This window comes from Giraffa tippelskirchi, chromosome 9 (assembly GCF_054371585.1).
Source record: "Giraffa tippelskirchi isolate mGirTip1 chromosome 9, T2T-mGirTip1v1.2.pri, whole genome shotgun sequence".
Lineage (NCBI taxonomy): Eukaryota > Metazoa > Chordata > Mammalia > Artiodactyla > Giraffidae > Giraffa > Giraffa tippelskirchi.
In genome coordinates, this window is record NC_137283.1 from 85,737,172 (window position 1) to 85,758,364 (window position 21,193).

Below are 21,193 nucleotides of genomic sequence, written 5' to 3' on the forward strand. Positions count from 1 at the left end.
TGTCAATAACCTCAGATACGCAGATGATACAACCCTTATGGCAGAAAGTGAAAAAGAACTAAAGAGCCTCTTGATGAAAGTGAAAGAGGAGAGTGAAAAAGCTGGCTTAAAAGTCAACATTCAAAAAACCAAGATCATGTCTTCCAGTCCCATCCCTTCATGGCAAATAGATGGACAAACAATGGAAACAGTGACAGAGTTTATTTTCTTGGGCTCCAAAATCACTGCAGATGGTGACTGCAGTCATGAAATTAAGTCACTTGCTCCTTGGAAGAAAAGCTATGACCAACCTAGACAGCATATTAAAAAGCAGAGACATTACTTTGCCAACAAAGGTCCATCTAGTCAAAGCTATGGTTTTTCCAGTGGTCATGTATGGATGTGAGAGTTGGACCAAAAAGAAAGCTGAGCGCCGAAGAATTGATGCTTTTGAACTGTGGTGTTGGAGAAGACTCTTGAGAGTCCCTTGGACTGCAAGGAGATCCAACCAGTCCATCCTAAAGGAAATTGGTCCTGAATATTCATTGGAAGGACTGATGTTGAAGCTGCAATTCTAATACTTTGGCCACCTGATGCGAAGAACTGACTCCCTGAAAAAGACCCTGATGGTGGGAAAAATTGAAGGCAGGAGGAGAAGGGGACAACAGAGGATGAGATGGTTGGATGGCATATCTGACTCAATGGACATGAGTTTGAGCAAGCTCCGGGGGTTGGTGATGGACAGGGAGGCCTGGTGTGCTGCAGTCTATGGGGTCACAAAGAGTCACACACGACTAAGAGACTGAACTGAACTAGTTAACATATAAGCAGGCTTCTTGTAGACATTGCCAAGCCATTTGTAAATTCACACAGAAATGCAGAGGATCTTTAGTAGCCAAAACAATTGTGAAGAAGAACAAAGTCGAAGAACTTAAACTACATGAATTTAAGGCTTATTTTTTTAATTTATTTATTTTTTAATTGAAAGGTAATTGCTTTACAGAATTTTGTTGCTTTCTGTCAAATCTCAACATGAATCAGCCATAGGTATACATATATCTTTTATATGTACCTTTTAAAAGGCTTATTTTAAAGCTATAGTAATTAAGAACATGCGGTACTAGCTTAAATAAGGGAAGTTAGATCCGTGGACTATAATAGAGTATCCAGAAATAGACTCAAACCATATGTTGTCAATTGATTTTCAAAAAAGATTCTGGTGGGAATGTAAAATGGGACAATTGCTTTGGAATGTAAGAAAATGTTATTAAAAATTTAGATATAAAACATCATATGACTCTGTCATTCCACTTCCACATATTTACACAGAAAAAAGTAAAGCATTCATCCCTAGGAAGAATTATATGTGAATATTCATTCTAGTTTCATTTATAAAGGAAACAGTGTTGAACAGACTTACAAAGGTGTTTTATATGTAGTATATACAATGGGATAGTTCTCCTCAACAAGAGGGAAGAAAATATTGATATAAGCAACTACATAGACCAATGTCAGAACAATTATTTTGTGTGAAATAAGCCAAACAAAAAACAATATTTACTGTATGATCCTATGGTGCAAAATCCTATGAGATGCACACTAACGCTTAGTAACAGAATGCAGATCAATAATTTCAAGTGTTGGGATGGGAAGGAGAGGGGCAAGGTGGGCTTACAAAAGGGCGCAAGGAAACTTTGTGGGATGAATATGCTCATTATCTTGATTACAGTGATAATGTCATAGTTGACATGTGTCAAAACATCAATTTTACTTTTTAAATATGTGCAATTCTAAAATATGTGTAAATGACAGTTCTAAGTATTGACAAGGATATGGAATCAGTAGGTCTTTCACATATTGTTGTGTAGAGATGTAGAACAGTTTGGGAAACTATTGGGCCTTCTTTATAAAATTCAACATACACCTGCCCTTTGATTCAGACAGTCCACTACTAGTTATTTACTCAATCCCAGTGAAGAGATTTGTCTCTGTGAACATGGTACAAGAATGTTCATAGCAGCAGCATAGTATCCAAAGACTATAAAAGAAACTCAAATACTCACAAGAGGTGAATGGACAGATAGATTATGATTCAGTAGATTCATGTCAATGTATGGCAAAACAAATACAATATGGTAAAGTTAAAAAATAGATAAATAAACTAATTTAAAAAAAAAAGAAAAAAGAAATGGATTACTGATAAGCCCAACAATGGGTAAGAATCTTTAATACACCCAAGAAGCCTAGCATGAAGGAGTACACTTTCTAATGGTTCTATTTCTGTGAAGTTTTAAAAAGGCAAAACCATACTATGGTGACAAAAATCAGAAAATCCCCCACATGTAGGGGAGGAGGAAGACCTGTTTGGAAAAACAGAAACAGGGGAGAATAGGGGCTTCCCAAGTATATCCCCACTTCCCAAGTTGTATATTCCCAAGTATTCTAGTAAAGAATCCACCTGCCAATGCAGGAAATAGAGGATTCCTTTTAAACTATTTGCTTTGTAAATTTGGCCATTTGTTGCTATGATCTAGCAAGAGAGTGAAAGTTATACAGACATATGAACAGCTCATGAGATAAAGTCTAATTTGAAGACCATGATAGAAGCAAAAATTTGACAAGTCTGCAATTGGAGCATATTTTCCAGAAGTGATTGAGAGAGTAGTGTTTAGGGGGGTGTTTTTTGTTTGTTTGTTGTTAGCTAGCAGGTGAGCTTGGTAGGTGAAGCTCAGCAGTTGAAATGGGAAACTGTCTGTCTCTTGGACAGGAAGAGTAGTTGAAGGAAAAGCTCTAAGAAACCAAAGGAAGGTACTCAAGAGAGAATTAATATTTACACTCGGAAAGTAACCAAAACACCCGGGTAGGATTCTAACACCTCGGAAGCCTATAGCAAGAGAAGCAGCTGGGTTCTAGGTGACAACAGAGGAATCTAATAGAAAACACTGGCGTTGTTCCCTGAATCTGAAGATTGTTCATTATCCTCCAGAATATTTTTCTTCTGATTTTACCATGTTTGCTGCTTTGCGTTCCCTTACAGTTCAGGAGTCTTGTTATTGCTTACAAGGTGCTGCTTAACAGTCTCTCACAGAGACAGGGGGTGTAGCTCAGTGGTAGAGCATGTGCTTTGCATGCACAAGGCCCTGGGTTCAATTCCCAGCACCTCCATCTGTGCTTTTCTCTCACAGCTAAAATTTTTCAACATGACAATGCCCTTGAAGCTAAGCAGTACAACAAAAATTATCCTCTTCTTATAAAACAGAAACAAATTTTGATCATTTCCCTTCAGTCTAGACTTCCAAATTACCTTTCTCAAAAATATTGTAAAAAGCAGAGAAGAGTAAACAGCCACCATGATACATCCTAACCATCTGCTGCCAGATCCACTGTACTTAAACCTTAACGTTACCATAAATATCATGCTCCGCAGAAGAACAATATTTGTTATAATATTAATCTTTTAAACTTTTTGCATGTAACACTTCATCCCAGCAGATTTTGAGTAAAAGCACTGCTCCAGAAAGCTGCAGTACACTTATTCTTTTACTTCCAGGTCAATTGGCACATTGGTGCCAATGCTGAAGAATGAACTAGGGACCTGCACAGTCAAGTGTTCACATGCCCTTGTGCGCTGACTCTGATTATGTGCATTGACTCCGATTATCTGCCCAGCCTCATTCACTGCCACACTCTCGCTGCAATTCACATACCCATGATACAGGATACAGTACTACTCGTATGATTTTGAAACTGATAAACTCCAAATTAATCCCAGAAATAAAAGTTGAACATTTCTAAAACTGTTTTTCTTATAGAACTGTTATGAAATTGTCCTCTACACTCTCAGGCCAAATCAAGAAATAAGAAAAGAAATAGAAATAGTTTGATTTCTCATTAACAAGGTTTCTAATTGAAAGGCAACCTCATAAATTGGAATGCACGATTGAAACCATACTCAAGGTGTCTATAATAAAAACTGTTACTCTCTTAGAACTCTGTTTCTTGATTTTAGTTTGATTTCATCTTTTGTCTCCTACCCCTTCCTCCTCTTTTTTAAAAAAGATTTTTAAATGTTATTGATTTCATAAAATAAACATCTGCTTGGATGACAAACTTGATATCATTTTCATGTCAGTTATCAGGTTTCAAATAGATTTGAAATTCCATTTTCCTGATTTCTTATCTATTCTTTTCTGAGGCCATATATCTCTATCAAATTTATTTGAATAAGCATTCATAAGTCATAAGTCATTGAGTTCACCATAAGGGCACCTAAGCAAATGTCCTTTACAAACATCGTTCTACAAGATCTCTTATGGGAGAACAGCTAAAAGCTACTTTACATTAGTGAAGTATTCCCAGTTTTCCAAAGCTGTCCAAGGAAGGAGTTTAAAAGAGCTCTCAGGACATGTTTCAAGGTTGAAGTGGAAGATTCAGAACCCTTTGACAGGGACCACAGTCCTATCTTGTCAGGAGCAAACTTTTGGCAAGCTCTTAGTCCCTCTTCCTATAAAGATTTACCTACTTTTTATCATCCATAAGCCCCCCAGTTTCTCAGAACTACCCTCTTACAAGCAATAGTGCCGAGAGCTCTACTCTGTAATGCCCTGAATGGGAAAAGAATCTTAAAAAGGAGTGAATATATGTATATTTATAACTGATGCACTTTGCTGTATACCTAAAACTAACACAACAGTGTAAACCAACAAATTCCAATAAAAACTTTAAAGAAAAGCAGAGTCCTTAATAACTGCTTTCTCTAGCAGAAAACTCCACCCATTTTGAATATTTGTGTTTAAGAAATTATATTTTAAACAGATTTGAACAGTAATTGTAAAGTCTTTATATATTTACTGCTGGAATCACCATTTTCAGAGCCCCTTGTTCCTTTGTGCAGATCTGTATTCCCATGGGTCACCATTTTCCTTGCCTGAAGGACGACCTTTAACATTTGTCCTAATGCATTGTTATCTGTAATCCGGGTGGTTCTTTCTCCAGCCTTAGACAGTTTCCTAATACACATGAACTGATTAGTGTTCAGCTGAATACTGCAAGGGGCCATCTGCAGATTTCAGTGTTGCTCTCTCTGTCCAGCTGTCTTCTCTTTGGAACCTGGCCTGAGATCCTTAGCCATCCTGGTTTCCCTAGACTCTCAGGTCCATCCCTATGATGCACAGATATCCATTCTCACCTGAATTTCCCCTCCCATGTCTGCTTACAGGCCTTCTCCTCACCGAGCTCAGAAACAAATCCAAAAGCTAAGCTAAAGGGCCAACATGTGAGATGGACAACAACCGATCCAAGTTTTGACACAGGGTCCCCAACAAAATATACCCTTTCCTTTCTGCTTGTTATGGGATGAATTGTGTCCTCCAAAGGATATATTGAAGTACTTCAGAGTTTGACCTTCTTTAGAAATAAAGTTGGTGCAGATAAAATTTTTAAAGCTGAGATCATACTGAATAGGGGTTTCCCGGATGATACCAGCCCACCTGCCAATGCAGGATATATAAGACACATGGGTTCAATCCCAGGGTCAAGAAGATCTCATGCAGGAGGGCATGGAAACCCACTCCAGTATTCTTGCCTGGAGAATCCCATGAACAGAGGAGCCTGACGGGCTACAGGCCATCAGACACAACTGAAGTGACTTAGCACGCATGTGGCACACACTGAATAGGGTGAACCTTTATTCCCCAATAGCTGGTGTCCTTTTAAGATAGATGTGAAGACACAGGAGAAGGCTGCTTTGTGAAGAGACAGGCATATGCAGTGAGCAGGCCCTGTAACAACAGACAGAGGCAGAGATAGGAGTGATGAGGCTGCAAGCCAAGGAATGCTAAGGATTGCCAGCCACCACCACAAGCTGGGAAGACTCAAGAAAGGATTTATCCAGAATCTCAGAGAGAATGTGGCTCTGCTGACACCTTGATTTTGAACAACTAGGCCCTAAACTGTGACAGAACCTATTTCTGTTGTTCTGATCCACCCAGTTTACAATATTTTAAGGTAGCCCTGGGAAACTAATACACAGCCTGAAATGTTTAATCTAACCTGCTCTTCCATCCCTATCCATGCCTCAAACTTTACCAGATACTATCTGATACATCTGAACTCCATCTGAGTCCAATCTGGATTTATGAGCACAAAGGAAAGTATCTAACTGACTGTGTGATTGACAATGTTGCCTGCCTCATCAGTAAACAAAGGATGCACTGAAGCCAGCAACCACTGCAGCTACCCTCACCTGTGCGCCCTGAGGATATTCAGGGTGCAGAAAAACAGGATACTGGCCCAAGGTAGTTACAGTGCATATGCAAGGATTGATTTCAATGAGCCCAGATTCTTGCATCTTCCCATACCCAGAAAGGTACAAAAGCCTTTAACTTGAAATATCTGGTTTTCTTGTTTAATACATGTACATGTATCTATTCTTTTTCAAATTCTTTTCCCATTTAGGTTATTACAGAACATTGAGCAGTAATCTTTTGGTGTTCTGATTACCAGGTTTTTAGTTGCAAAAGTTTTATATATCGTGGCTCCTCCCTTACCTCTTGGGAGCAGTCCCTCAGAGCGATCTGAGAGGTTGTCCTCCAGGCTGAAGAGCTCAGTTTTGTCCATCAGATAAAACATAATTCTCAACTTTTAGGTTGTGTACTTTTTCTAGCTAGTAAATGTCAGGAAAATTTCACGGAAGAATTTATTCTTAATCTGCACCTTACGATTTGATCAGATTTTACCATCGAAGGAGTCCTAGGAGAGAATTCTAGGCAAAGGGAATACCATGTATATTCTTTTCTAATCTTTAATTCTAACAGTAATTCAGTTTAAGGGACCAAACCCATCAGTACTTTATTTTTAATTATTACTTTTTCCCCCTCTTTTGCTTTTATAGAGCAAATTTAGCTTCTCTTTCATTTGGAAATGGAAGCTGACTTCTTTTTACCTAAAAATAATTGATTGATTGGGCAATCACAGCTTTAGATAATATTAACAGAACATTAAAAACTTTAATTATCCATGTTAAACTGCAGATTGCTCATACCTCTGTCAAACAAACAGAAGTCTGCACTGAAAAGCAAGTGGTGGCAAATTCTATGTATTTGAATTATATACTTAAATCTAGACTAATACTGTCCTTATTTGTAAACAGAGATTATGCTTTTATTTTCTGTTTTCAGAGCAAGTGCATTAGTAGTATATTTCAATATAAATTTTTAAGCTTTCAATACTAATGTCATAGATCCAACCAAACAAAAAATTCTGCTAATGATTTCATTTCTCTATTGTAATCAATAGACTAGTCCTGCCCTTGGGATAAGACTATTGCTTTTACCTCAATTGTTTCTCTCCCAGTGTGAAAATGAGCTGAGTAGAGCTTTCCTTCCATATGAAGAGACTGTATACAGCTACAGGGGAGAAGGTTTATTGGAGATGAATTGATAAAGTTTCCCTGTAGAAGCTCTAAGGTCACACTAACTTTGGGGATGTTAGAAAGCTCATAGTTAGTGTCTAAAGTTCTGTAGTAACTTTGTTTAAGAGTAACTTTGCCAGTTACTCCCATCATCTTTCCTAAAATAAGTATATTCTATTAATACCTGCTTAAGGACTGATGGACTGACTTCATATATTTAAGTTTAGGGAGTGATACTACATTTAATTGTATATAAAATAGGAGAACATCGGTGTAGATATAGATGTTTATGTGGTCTAGCGTTTTTAAATAAAAAATGCTTTGAGGTTTCACCTAGACCAGTTCACATGTCATGTTCCGTATCTTTCTGGATTCCTCAGAGGATCTGAAATGGCTCCACGAGCCTTGTAAAAGAGCTCCGAGAACCAACCCCAATGTGTGTATGAAACTGTGTAATGTGTGTGTGTGTGTGTGTATAGGCTTTCCCACACCAACAGCAATTCTCAGACACCCACAGGGAGTCCCAGAATCCACTCAGTTCTGACACTGCTTACCCTAAGATAGAGTCAGAGTCTACAGTAAAGGGCTCAGTTCCACAAAACCTTCTTCCACTTCAGGTGCTGGTCCCAGGTCCACGTTGTTACCTGTTCTTCTGACAGACTGACTAAAAGTCAATCTGGGTTTGATTCATTTTCTAGAACAGTTCAGAAAAGTCAAGAACACCCATTTACTTCTAGATTTATTACAAAAATATATAATATATGTTCATTTGTGCCCTGTTATTAATCTAATAACATGCATGTAATCTACATGCTGTGCTGTGATTGTGCTCAGTTGTGTCCGCCTCTTTGCGGCCCCATGGACTGTATCCCGCCAGGTTCCTCTGTCCATGGAATTTTCTAGGCAAGAATACTGGAGGGGGATGCCTTTTCCTACTCCAGAGGATGTTCCCAAACCAGGGTTCAAAACTGCATCTCTTGCATCTCCTGCATTGGCAGGGAACTCTTTACCACTGCACCATCTGGAATTTGCTTTTTAATAACATCATTCATAGACTATACTGAAACAGGATGCTGGTAAGGCTATTTGAAATAAAGCAACAAAAATTATCTTTTTTATGTTAAAGAAACTCTAATAACTAAGTATTTTTGAGCAATTACATGACCATAGTAGCTAGCACATTGCTGATATTCTAGCACAATGACTCAATTGAATGTGGTAATGTAGCACGTGAAATGTTTTTGTGCTTACAACTGAAGGCAAAATATGAGCAATGAAATTGTAAGTTAAATATGAGACTCACTAGACAAAACTAAATAAATGTGCCTACTTTTAATACTTGGAAAGAGTATTTGCTAGAGGCAGGCACTGAGGGAGCTGAGTTTTTAATGGCCACATTAAACATCCTTATAATGGCAAAAGATCTTTTATTAGTTTCTGCCACACAGTAAAGCAAAGCCTTTGACTATGTGGATTACAATAAACTGTGGAAGATTCTGAAAGAGATGGGAATACCAGACCACCTGACCTGCCTCTTGAGAAACCTGTATGCAGGTCAGGAAGCAACAGTTAGAACTGGACATGGAACAACAGACTGGTTCCAAATAGGAAAAGGAGTACATCAAGGCTTTATATTGTCACCCTACTTATTTAACTTATATGCAGAGTACATCATGAGAAATGCTGGGCTGGAAGAAGCACAAGCTGGAATCAAGATTGCCAGGAGAAATATCAATAATCTCAGCTATGCAGATGACACCACCCTTATGGCAGAAAGTGAAAAAGAACTAAAGAGCCTCTTGATGAAAGTGAAAGAGGAGAGTGAAAAAGTTGGCTTAAAGCTCAACATTCAGAAAACTAAGATCATGGCATCCAATCCCATCACTTCTTAGGAAATATATCGGGAAACAGTGTCAGACTTTATTTTGGGGGGCTCCAAAATCACTGTAGATGGTGACTGCAGCCAAGAAATTGAAAGATGCTTACTCCTTGGAAGGAAAGTTATGACCAACCTAGACACCATATTAAAAAGCAGAGACATTCCTTTGCCAACAAAGGTCCGTCTAGTCAAGGCTATGGTTTTTCCAGTGGTCATGTATGGATGTGAGAGTTGGACGGTGAAGAAAGCTGAGCACCAAATAATTGATGGTTTTGAACTGTGGTGTTGGAGAAGACTCTTGAGAGTCCCTTGGACTGCAAGGAGATCCAACCAGTCCATCCTAAAGGAGATCAGTCCTGGGTGTTCATTGGAAGGACTGATGTTGAAGCTGAAACTCCAATACTTTGTCCACCTGCTGCAAAGAGTTGACTCATTGGAAAAGACCCTGATGCTGGGAAGGATTGGGGCAGGAGGAGAAGGGGATGACAGAGGATGAAATGTCTGATGGCATCACCGACTCGATGGACATGAGTTTGGGTAAACTCCAGGAGTTCGTGATGGACAGAGAGGCCTGGTGTGCTGTGATTCATGGGGTTGCAGAGTCAGACATGACTGAGAGACTGAACTGACTGAAACAGTAAAGATTTAAACTGGTGGAGAAATGAGTCATTATCACCTTCCAGATTAAAATCTGACCCACTGAGAGAGTCATCAGATAGATAAATTAGTGAATCAAGTTTGAAAGAATAATTTCCTTACATTACTTACACTGCCTGAACCCCTCTAAGTTTCCTCACCAGCATAAAAAAGGACATTGTTGTTGTTTTTAGATTTTGTTGCTACTTAGCTAAATGAAACAGGATTTTCTTGATGTGCTTTCAAAACACATATACATTTACTCACTCACATCCTCAGCCATACAGCATCTAAAAATTCAGGCTAGTATGAAGCTTCAAATATATCATTTGAAGAATTAGATTTCTTAAAGATGTTCTTACTGATTGCTAGGTAAGTTTTATACATTTAAACTTAATAAGTACACTTACAATTATAAAAAATATAAACGATAAATTTTGATGATAGACAGTCTGACTCTTTGTTGCGCCATGGACTGGAGCTCACCAGGCTCCTCTGTCAATTGAATTCTTCAAGCAAGAAAAATGGAGTTGGTTGCTATTCTCTTCTCCAGGGGATTTTCCAGACCCAGTGATTGAACCCCGGTCTCCTGCATTGCAGGCAGATTCTTTACCGTCTGAGCCACCAAGGAAGCCCAGATAGAGATGAAGGACATACTCAAATTCAGAAGAATATCTTTATTTATTATTTATCCACTGCTTCCCTGATCCAGGCTTCCCTGGTAACTCAGCTGGTAAAGAATCCACCTGCAATACAGGAGACCTCGGTTCAATTCCTGGGTCAGGAAGATCACCCACTCCAGTATTCATGGGCTTCCCTGGTGGCTCAGATGGAAAAGAATCCACCTGCGATGAGGGAGACCTAGGCTCAATCTCTTAGCTGGAAAGATCCCCTGGAGGAGGACATGGCAACCCATCTAGTATTCTTGCCTGGAGAATCCCCATGGACAGAGGAACCTGGTGCTACAGTCCATGGAGTTGCAAAGAGTTGGACATGACTGAGCAACTAAGCATAGCACTACGCTGGTCCAGCAAAGATTGCACTCCAGCCTTCCCAGGAAAATGATTTATGGATATCCTTTGCTTAAATAGCTTCAGAATAGCAAATATCTGGCAAATATACCCTAATTAATTCCAAATCAAAATGCAAAATTTCTAACATCTACCCTACATTTATCTTGTTCTTTTTCCATACCTTTTGCCCTGACCTTTAATGGAACTAAAAACCACTGTTATTGAATAGAGTGAAGAATCAAATTAAATCACTTCTCTAAGCTTTATCTTCATAAGGCTAGACAAAGTAAAGCTCTTTAAATTTCAATTATAGGGTTATTGTACAGTAAATAGTTCTTCAGTGAATAGGGGTAATCAAAACCTTTTGTCATCCATGAACTTTACTGGCCCAGAGCTGAGAATTAGACAAAAACCTACCATCTGCAAGGCTGGCCTGATGAAGCAAGATAAGCAGAATGGCCTGTTACCGTTATAATTAAGATAAAAGGAAAGGGATTGTAGATTATTCTTCATCTGCCCTATGCAAGAAAGAACAGAGAGTAAGAACTGGAAGTTGTGTCAGATTTAATATTTCCAGATCCATTATCCTGACAAGTCTAGATTTATCAGGTATGATCTTCAATTGAATCCCAAGAACATATAACTCCATCTCTTGGGGTTATTTTCAAATCCTCTTTAGAGCTTCTACAAAAAATTTTCTCTCAAGCACCTTTAAGAAATTCAAGAGCTCTATATCTAAAGCTAATGCACACTGGAAAGATTTCCAGTCTCTCTTGTATGCAAATACTGGAGAAAATTTTCATTGTAGAAGCTTTTTATGAGTATGATTTTTTTCACAGAAGTCAGGTACAGTCATCTTGTCTCAGGTTCAGGTTCAGTTTTGGGCTCAGCTGTTAACTCAAGACTAATTATTGTAGTTTCAAGGTGCTTAGAACACACACACTTCTTTCCTACTGTTTGAACTTTTAAGTGATTCTCTGGTTCTTTATACTTTATTTTGTATTCCTTTAAATGGCTTTGATCAAGTCAGTTAAAAGCCAGCGGTTTTAGTTGTGTACTAATGCTTTCAACAGCACTGCAGTAGACTTTCAAATTTCTATGTAAATATGATTCCTCATTTTGTATAATTAAGACTAATGCAGTAAGTTACACTAAATAACTCCTTAGAAATTTACATTTCCTGATTGAAAATTCTCATCTATAATCTAATAATAAATGGATGTTTCACTTTTCTCTAAAATACTTTTCTCATCAAATTTTCATTTTTCATTTTAATTACATACCCCAATATGCACAGAAAAAATATTTTCAATTCATACATGTAACTCATACATCCATGTAGAGGGTTAGGAAGAGAAGGTAACAAAATCTAAAGCAATTCTGGAAAATGATTTAAATAACAATCTACCCTCCAACCTTAATAAAGAACATTGTTAGAAAACTACAGAGCATTGCATTGTATGTGTTCACACAACTAATTTAGCATGTTGACAGTGAAAATGAACATGATTCATTTCATTACTCTATTTACTAGAATTATCAAATATTATGTTCTCCAAACCTGATTATTAGCCAGAGTGGTATGAAAAGAATTGTTATCAATAATACACTAAGACAATAAAAATCAAGCAGAATTGTCCTGGGGGAAATAAGAAAACTTTTACATAAACACAAAAGTCACAAATAAAATTTTAACCTTCTTTGTGTAATTCAATAATGTTAAATTTTAGGAACCTACCATAAAATATTTATAAATCTACTTAACAGATTTAGGTTTGAGGCACATATCATTGGTCGAGGTACTAGAACCCCAGTAATATTTATGGAAAGAAAAGCAAAGAGCTCAGAGAAAGAATTCTCTTCTTCCAGGATATGAACCAGGCTCTGTGTTATGCTGACTATAATTTACAATGTAACACTCCGTTATCAAGAAATACTATGTGGGCAGGTGTATGTATTCTTTATTACACTCCAGGGGTAGTTAGTCATCACTCAAAATACCCTAAATCTATGTATGAATAATAAGAATTGAAAAGATTCTAATCAGGTGCCCACATTTCAGAGTACTTACTGTAACTGTCTTCACTACCGTTATCTCTAAAAAGTACCAGCATGCTTGTTAAAAATAATACTTTGTGAAACATGTTGTTCAAGATGTGAAGACTGGCCTTTTAAACATGGCATGGAAATGCTACATGAGTCTAGTCAGCCCACAGTCCTTAGAACTAAAGCTTATTCCATAATTTAGGCTTCAGAACTGTGTGAAAGTAGTTTTGGAAGATCTTCTCATCTGAAGTGACCAGAAGATTAGCAGGACTCTGCCATTATAATATGTTGTATCTGCCTTTATGAATTTTGCCTTACAAAGTGTTCTTGTCAAGTACTTAAAAGGGTAGGAACTGGGACTTCACTGGCTTCCAAAATTGGTGACGCTTTTTATTCCTGCTGGTCAAAAAGGGATTTGGAGTGTGTAGCGGAATTTAGCCTAAGACTTGCTTTTATTATAACAAATCACCTGATTAAACAAAAAGTAAGAAAGGTTGTGTGATGGACTTCATATATCTTTTCCCCTTTGAAACTATCATATTTTCCAGAAAAATAAAATGAATGTGAATGAAACACTGATAGAATCAAGTCAGCAAAACCAAAACCACTCCAACTATTTTAAGATAGTGCATTCGATACAGAGAATTGTTAACTGCAGGAAACTGGGAGACTACAAGCAACATGGGAACAGTCGGGTAACAATGAGAGAAAACACAAAAGGTAGCCTCCAGCCCCATGTCTTAGAGGAACAAAGAGAAGAGTTTAGGTTATCAGAACTCAGGTGATTGGGAGGAGAGCTGGATTTAGATATTGGAGGAGGAGTCACTGCCCAAGTGCTGGAAACTCTGAGACTAGTCTGCAAGTGTGTGTGGGGGGGGGGGAATAGAATCAATTATAGAAAGAAATTGTAGAATCAATTATAGAAAGAACTATTTGCTAGAGATGCTGACAGGAAAAGAGTACCTAACAGTAAGCTTCAATTTTTCCCGTCTGCCTCCCAGTCTCCGTCTAGTGCCCTCTAACGTCAGCCTAACAGAGAAGAAGTCAGCAAAGCAGAAATATTTGCAGAGTCATAGCCCCAGCATCACACAGCAAAGTATATAAGAAGCGAGTCTGAGGCTAAGAAATAGTATATCAATTGGACAATCCTGAAATAAACTCATACAAGTAGGGAGGACCAATTTTTTTTTACAAAGATTCCAGTGGTCACGTATGGATGTTAGAGTTGGACCATAAGGAAAGCTGAAAACCAAAGAATTGATGCTTTTGAACTGTGGTGTTGGAGAAGACTGAGAGTCCCTTGGACTTCAAAGAGATCAAACCAGTCAATCCTAAGGGAAATCAATCCTGAATTATCACTAGAAGGATTGATGCTGACGCTGAAGCTCCAATACTTTGGCCACCTGATGCGAAGAGCCTACTCACTTAGAAAAGATGATACTGGGAAAAATTGAGGGCAGGAGAAGAGGATGACAGAGGACAAGATAGTTGGATGGCATCACCGACTCAAAGGCATAAGTTTGAGCAAGCTCCAGGAGATGTTGAAGCACAGGGAAGTCTCGTGCGCCACAGTCCATGAGGTCACAAAGAGCTGGACATGACTGAGTGACTGAACAACAGAAGCAAAGGTAATTTAGTGGAAAAAGGAAAATCATTTCAACAAATAGTGCTGGAACAATCGGATGTCCAGATGCCAAAAGAAATATGAGCTTGGATCCATACCGCATATCATATTAAAAAATCCAAAATGGTTCATAAACTTAACAATAAAACTATAAAAGTTAAAGAAGAAAACATACGAGGAAGTCTTTGTGACCTGAAGTTTGAAAAAGGCTTCTCATATAGAATACCAAAAGCATAATCCGTAAGAACTAATTGATAAATTGGGCTTTATCAAAAGCTTCAACTCCTTAAAAGACACTATCAAAAAAATTTAAAAAACAAGCCCATAGGTGAAGAATAAATATTTACTAAACTTGTATCTGATAAAGAACTTGTATCCAAAATATGTAAAGAACTCTTATAACTCAATAATAATAAGAAAAAAAAAACACTTAACTCAAAAGTGAGCAAAAATTCAGATATTTCACCAGAAAAGGTATACAGATGGCAACTAATCATATGAAAAAATACTCAATATCATCAGTCACTATAAAAATTAGGTAATGCAAATTAAAACTACAATAAAATAAACTACCATATGGTCTGACAGTTCTATCCCTGAAGAAAAACACTAATTAAAAAAGATAAATGCACCTCTGTGTTCATTGCTGCATTATTTACAATAGCTAAGATATGGAAGAAATCTGCATGTTCACCAATGGATGAAAGGATAAAAAAGACATGCATGCATGCTCAGTCACTGAAGTTGTGTCTGACTCTTCACAAACTCATGGGCAGTAGCCCACCAGGCTCCTCTGTCCATGGGATTCTCCAGGCAAGAATGTTTGTGTAGGTAGCCATTCCATTCTCCAGGAGATCTTCCCAACCCAAGGACTGAATTCACACCTCTTATGTCTCCTCCATATATATATATTCACTTCAGTTAAGTCACTCATTCATGTCCAACTCTTTGTGACCCCATGGACTGCAGCACATCAGGCTTCCCTGTCCATCACCAACTCCTGGAGTTGACTCCAACTCATGTCCATTGAGTCAGTGATGGCCATCCAACCATCTCACTCTCTGTCGTCCCCTTCTCCTCCTGCCTTCAATCTTTCCAGGGTTCAGGGACTTTTCCAATGAGTCAGTTGTTCGCATTAGGTGGCCAAAGTATTGGAGCTTCAGCTTCAGCATCAGTCCTTCCGATGAACACCCAGGACTGATCTCCTTTAGGATGGACTGGTTGGATCTCCTTGCAGTCCAAGGGACTCTCAAGAGTCTTCTCCAACACCACAGTTCAAAAGCATCAATACTTCGGTGCTCAGCTTTCTTCATAGACCACCTCTCACATCCACACATGACTGCTGGAAAAACCACTGCTTTGACAAAATAGACCTTCGTCAGCAAAGTCATGTCTCTGCTTTTTAATAAGCTGCCTAGGTTGGTCACAACTTTCCTTCTAAGGAGCACGCGTCTTTTAATTTCATGGCTGCGGTCACCATCTGCAGTGATTTTGGAGCCCAAATAAATAAAATCTGTCACTGTTTCCACTGTTTTCCCATCTGGAATCTTCTCCAGCAACATAGTTCAAAGGCGTCAATTCTTGGGCATTCTGCTTTCTTTACGGTCTAGCTCTCACAACCATACATGACCACTGGGAAGACCATAGCCCAAACTATGTGGACCTTTGTCGGCAGAGTAATGGCTCTGCTTTTCAAATCACTGCCTTGGTTTGTTATCACTTTCCTGCCAAGAAGAAACTGTGGTGTCTTCTGATTTCATGGCTGCAGTCACCATCCTCAGTGATTTTGGAGCCAAGAATAGGAAATTTGTCACTACTTCCACCTTTTCCTCTTCTATTTGCCATGCAGTAATGGAGCCAGATGCTATGATCTTAGTTTTTTTAATATTTAGTCTTAAGCCGGCTCTTTCACTTTCCTCCTTCACCCTCATCAAGAGGCTCTTTAGTTCCTCTTCACTTTCTGCCATTAGAGTGATATTGTCTGCATATATGTATATATGTATGTGTGTATAAATAATATAAATATAAATAATATTAAATATAATAATATAAAATATTATTTAACCATAAGGAAAATGAAATCCTGCCATTTCCAACAACATCAACAGCTACATACAGCAGGTTTTGGGGAGATGTGAAAAAATAGAATGCTCATATTCTTCTGGTAGAAATACATTAATAAAATGTGTTCACGCTCAGTCACTCAGTTATGTCTGACTCTTTGCGACACTATGGACTCCAGCCCACCAGGCTCTTCTGTCTGTGGAATTTTTCAGGCAAGAATACTGGAGTGGGTTGCCATTTCCTACTCCAGGGAGAAATATAAAATGGTACAACCTTTTTTGGAAAATAATTTGGCAGTATCTTTAATAGTTAAGCATATACCTAGCATACATTCAGCTACTTTACTTGAGGATAAAAGGGAATACATGTGCTTACAAATACTTTACAGAAATTTTCAGAGCAACTTTATTTGCAATGACCAAAGCCTGGAACAATCAAAATGGCAGTTAACAGGTAAATGAATAAAATAAATTGTGGTGTATCCTTATAATGGAATGCTAGTTAGCAAAATAGGAATAAACAATGCGGATATTGTGTTGAAGTCCTGGCATGCTGCAGTCCATGGGGTCACAAAGAGTTTGACACAACTGAACAACTTAACTGAACTGAATATACATATACATATATATGGAGGAGACATAAGAGATGTAAATTCAGTTCCTGGATTGGGAAGATCTCCTGGAGAATGGAATGGCTATCTACACTATCATTCTTGCCTGGAGAATCCTATGGACAGAGGAGCCTGGTGGGCTACAGCCCATGGGTTTGCAAAGAGTCAGACACAACTGCACAATTATTTCAAAATAATTATGCCAAGTGAAAGAAAATAGACATAAAAATTAGTCACACTGTATTATTTTATTTGTATGAAAAGGCAAGCTAGTAGATAGAAATAAAAAGCAGATCCCTGGTGACTTAGGAATGTGAGGACATGGCACAGAAGGAGATGAGAAGGAGGATTACAAGGGACAGAAGGAAATTTTGGAGAGTGATAAATATCTTCTCTGTCTTCATTGTGGTGATGATTCATAGACGTATGCATATGACAATACCTATGAGATTTTACACTTAAAATATATGCAATATATTGTATGTAAATTTTGCCTCCATAATGGTGATTAAAATATAATTGTTTTCCCTGTTTTTTTGAACCTTGAATAGATGACATCATATTGTAAAAATTCTTTGTAAGAATTGTGAAATTTCACATTATCTTTTTTGACATTCATTCTGTTGACTGATAAGTTATACTTTATTTTCAGTGTAGTATGTTGTTCTTGTGTATAAATGTATCATGATATGTTTATCCATTTTGCTGTTGAGAAAAATTCAGGCTCTTTCTAGTTTTTTTGGCCATTGTGGACAGCACTATTTTATATATTTATGTGCTTGTCCCCTAGTGCACATTTGGAAGTGTTTCCTTGGGTAGATTTGTTTCTAGGAGTAAAATGTAGCATATTTGCATGTTTAGTTTTTCTCAGAGACACCACACTGTTTCCCCAAAACTGGACGCGGATGAGAGTTCTTTCAGTCTACAGATTGGCTAACACACATGATATGATCTGATTTTTAAAAACTGACAATCTGATGTATACTTTTTCCTTGGCCAGCCTGGGCTGCTGTAACACATTACCATGCACTTGGCAGCTCTATGGTCAGACCACTCAAGGTGGCTGTTCTCTTCCTTTCTGCACATAACCCATAGGAGTGCCTGCTTCACCCCCATCCTACTCACATGACTGACCTTCCTGTATACTTGTCTCCTCCCTAGTTAGTGACTGTTCTAACTTTAGATCAAAATGCTCCATTCTGCTTATCAAAAGAGCCATGAGGGGTGTGCCCTTCTTCTGGTTTCCCTCGTAAATGATGAACCAACAGCCACCGTGTCCTGCCTGCCATCCACTGCGCATGGAGAGATGTCCCTCCAAGACCTTGATTCAGGTGCATAAGATCACCCCTTCCATTAAACCATTGATGTCTCTGCTGCTAACTCTGAGCCCTTCTTTAGTATTGAAACTGGGCAAGTACAGGCCTTGTAGGCCTGTGGGGTATAGCTCAACAGCTGCTTAAAACAGAAATTTATTTTCTCACAATCCTGAAGTCTAGAGATCAGAGTGCTGGCATGGTCGGGTTCTGATAAGAGCTCTACCTGCTTTAGCAATGGCCAACTTCTCACCATGTACTCACACGGCAAGAGAAGGAATCTCTCTCTCTTCCTCCTCTTAGAAGACCACTAATTTCTTTTATCATGAAAGCCCATTCTCATAAGCTAACCTAACCTTGGTTACCTCTCAAACCTTTCTTCTCTAAATATTCTCAAGTTGGGAGTTAGGGCTCCAACATAGTAATTTGAGGGGGAACAAAATATTAATATCATAGCAGCTATAGTTTTAATTGCTAAATTACCTAATTACTAAATAAGTTGAATATCTTTCTTGTATGATTAAGCACCATTTTTGCCTCTGCTTTAAAATGCCTGATTATATCTTTTACTCATTTCCTATTGTAAAGTTTGTATTTTTCTTACTAGCTCACAGACATTATACTTAATATATATATATATCTGAATTTATTCCTGTGTTAGCTATTCATGTTATAAATAATTTTTAGTTTGTGGCACATAGTTTTACAATAATTTTACTAGCAGAATACTTTAATTCTTTTTATTTATTGAAGTACAGTTGATTTTCAGTATTTTCTTAGTTTCAAGTGTACAGCAAAGTAATTCAGTTATGTACATATAAATTTTTCAGATTTTTTCCATTACAGGTTATTAAAAGATATTGAATATAGAATAATTTTAATGCAGTTATATTAATATTTTTATGATTTTCAAAAATTTGTGTGACTTCTGAAAGAGTTTCTTCCTTTCTTAGGATAAGGTCAAAAAATGTTAGCTTCATTATTTTTCACAAAGTTTAAGCTGACATTTAATCCACTGTGAATCAGAGGTTTGTGTTTGTTTAATAACCAATCAACATGGTATCTGACCAACAATAATGACCATTAGCATAGTATTGGAGAAATAGAAAGATCCTTAAGTCTTGATGATGTCATTGAAACCCTATATAAATCCTGTATCCCCCTATTTCCAGACTTCTTACTATATAAGATAATAATGTTCTTATGGAATGAGTCACTCTATCTGAATATTCTATAACTTGCAGTTAAACTCTTGTTATTTGATAAAAGATACTATAATAACCTGGGTACTTTTTTATAAGTATAATTGGGAAACAGAGCAGAAAAGTCAGAAGAAAGTAGCACATCCCTGATCCAATTGGTTTTTATCTTGTTGCTGGAGTTTATATAATGCACTGATTGTTACCTAATTAGACCAGTTACCTTCTCTTTGTTGAAGATCCTTCTCTGATTAGAAGACATCAGGGTCCAAAACAAAGAAGAAAGTTGTAGGCTTTTGTTGCAAAACAAGACACCGTGTCAGTATTGAATGCAGCCCTCAGCCTTGTCTCCTTGTTATTGACACTGAGAATCACCGCAACCTCTTCAAATAGCTTCCCTGTAATAGCCTTGATCATGGAGGCTGGCAGGGGCGGAGAGAGATTTAATGCACTGTTAGTGGTCTGAGAGCATTGCGCCTGGAGGCATGACTGCAACCAAAGGGTTGTGTTAACGTCTTGTGAGGCTGTAAACTTGTTGAAAATGCACCTCAATTCTCAAAGGTGAGAAAATGAAGATGTACGTAATCCTGGGCCAAGTGTTATCCTTGTGGTTTATTTTCTGCTTAACAATAATGGGAGAAAGAGTAGCAAACCCCTATCACTTGTGATGCATGCGGCAATCCTCGTACACCTCAGCTGGACAACTTGGAGAAGATGAAGCTGTTTGTATCTTTAGACCCAAGAGAGTGATGCTCCCAATCTGGACTGCGAAGATTTGACAGTATTGAGCATCAGACCATTTAGAGAAACTCATTATGTGTAATTTGTTCCAACTAATATGAAAGCCTAACATTTCTCCAAAAGCACCTCCTAGGGTAAACAGTGAATGGACTGATATTTTACAGATTCTGTTGATTAGGTTCACCAGAGCACAAGGCATTATGACCATCAGTCCCCAATTATGATGCTTAATGGGTATAACAAAGCCTCTCATTTTCCAGGAAAATAGCCCCTTTGGCCTGACATTTCAAATCCCAAATCATTTTGTTTCTTTTCAGTTTCTTTCGTAGGATAGGACCTCCAAAGAGAATTCATTAGTTAGCAAAGTTTGGTGATAAAACCCTACACAGGGACTTCCCTGGTGGTTCAGTGGTTAAGACTTGGTACTTTCAATGCAGGGGGTGTGGGTTCAATCCCTGGTCAGGGAAATAAAATCCCACATGCCATGTGCTGTAGCCAAATAAAAACAAAATGACTAGCTCAACATTTAAAGAAACCTATACAAAAGGCGCCTCTTTTAGAAGTGCAGAGGCCAAGCAGAGCACAGGCTACATTGGGAAGTCAGGATACCTGGGACCTGGCCTGATCATGCCTCCATGTTTGGGTGAATTGAGGTAACTTTTTCCTCATCTGTCACCT

At 38.0% G+C, this 21,193-nt stretch overlaps 1 long non-coding RNA gene and 1 other non-coding gene across 2 annotated transcripts in view; one reads left to right on the forward strand and one right to left on the reverse strand.

The window, feature by feature from the left end:
• LOC145521995 (uncharacterized) overlaps positions 1-20,669 on the reverse strand; it is a 127,846-nt gene extending 107,177 nt beyond the window's left edge. The window contains exon 1 of the long non-coding RNA XR_014065827.1: positions 19,998-20,669. This is a non-coding gene — a long non-coding RNA (uncharacterized LOC145521995). The remainder of the gene's footprint in view (positions 1-19,997) is intronic.
• TRNAA-UGC (transfer RNA alanine (anticodon UGC)) lies at positions 3,073-3,144 on the forward strand. The gene has a single exon. It is a non-coding gene; the product is annotated as a tRNA-Ala (tRNA).
• Positions 20,670-21,193: the final 524 nt, after the last annotated feature.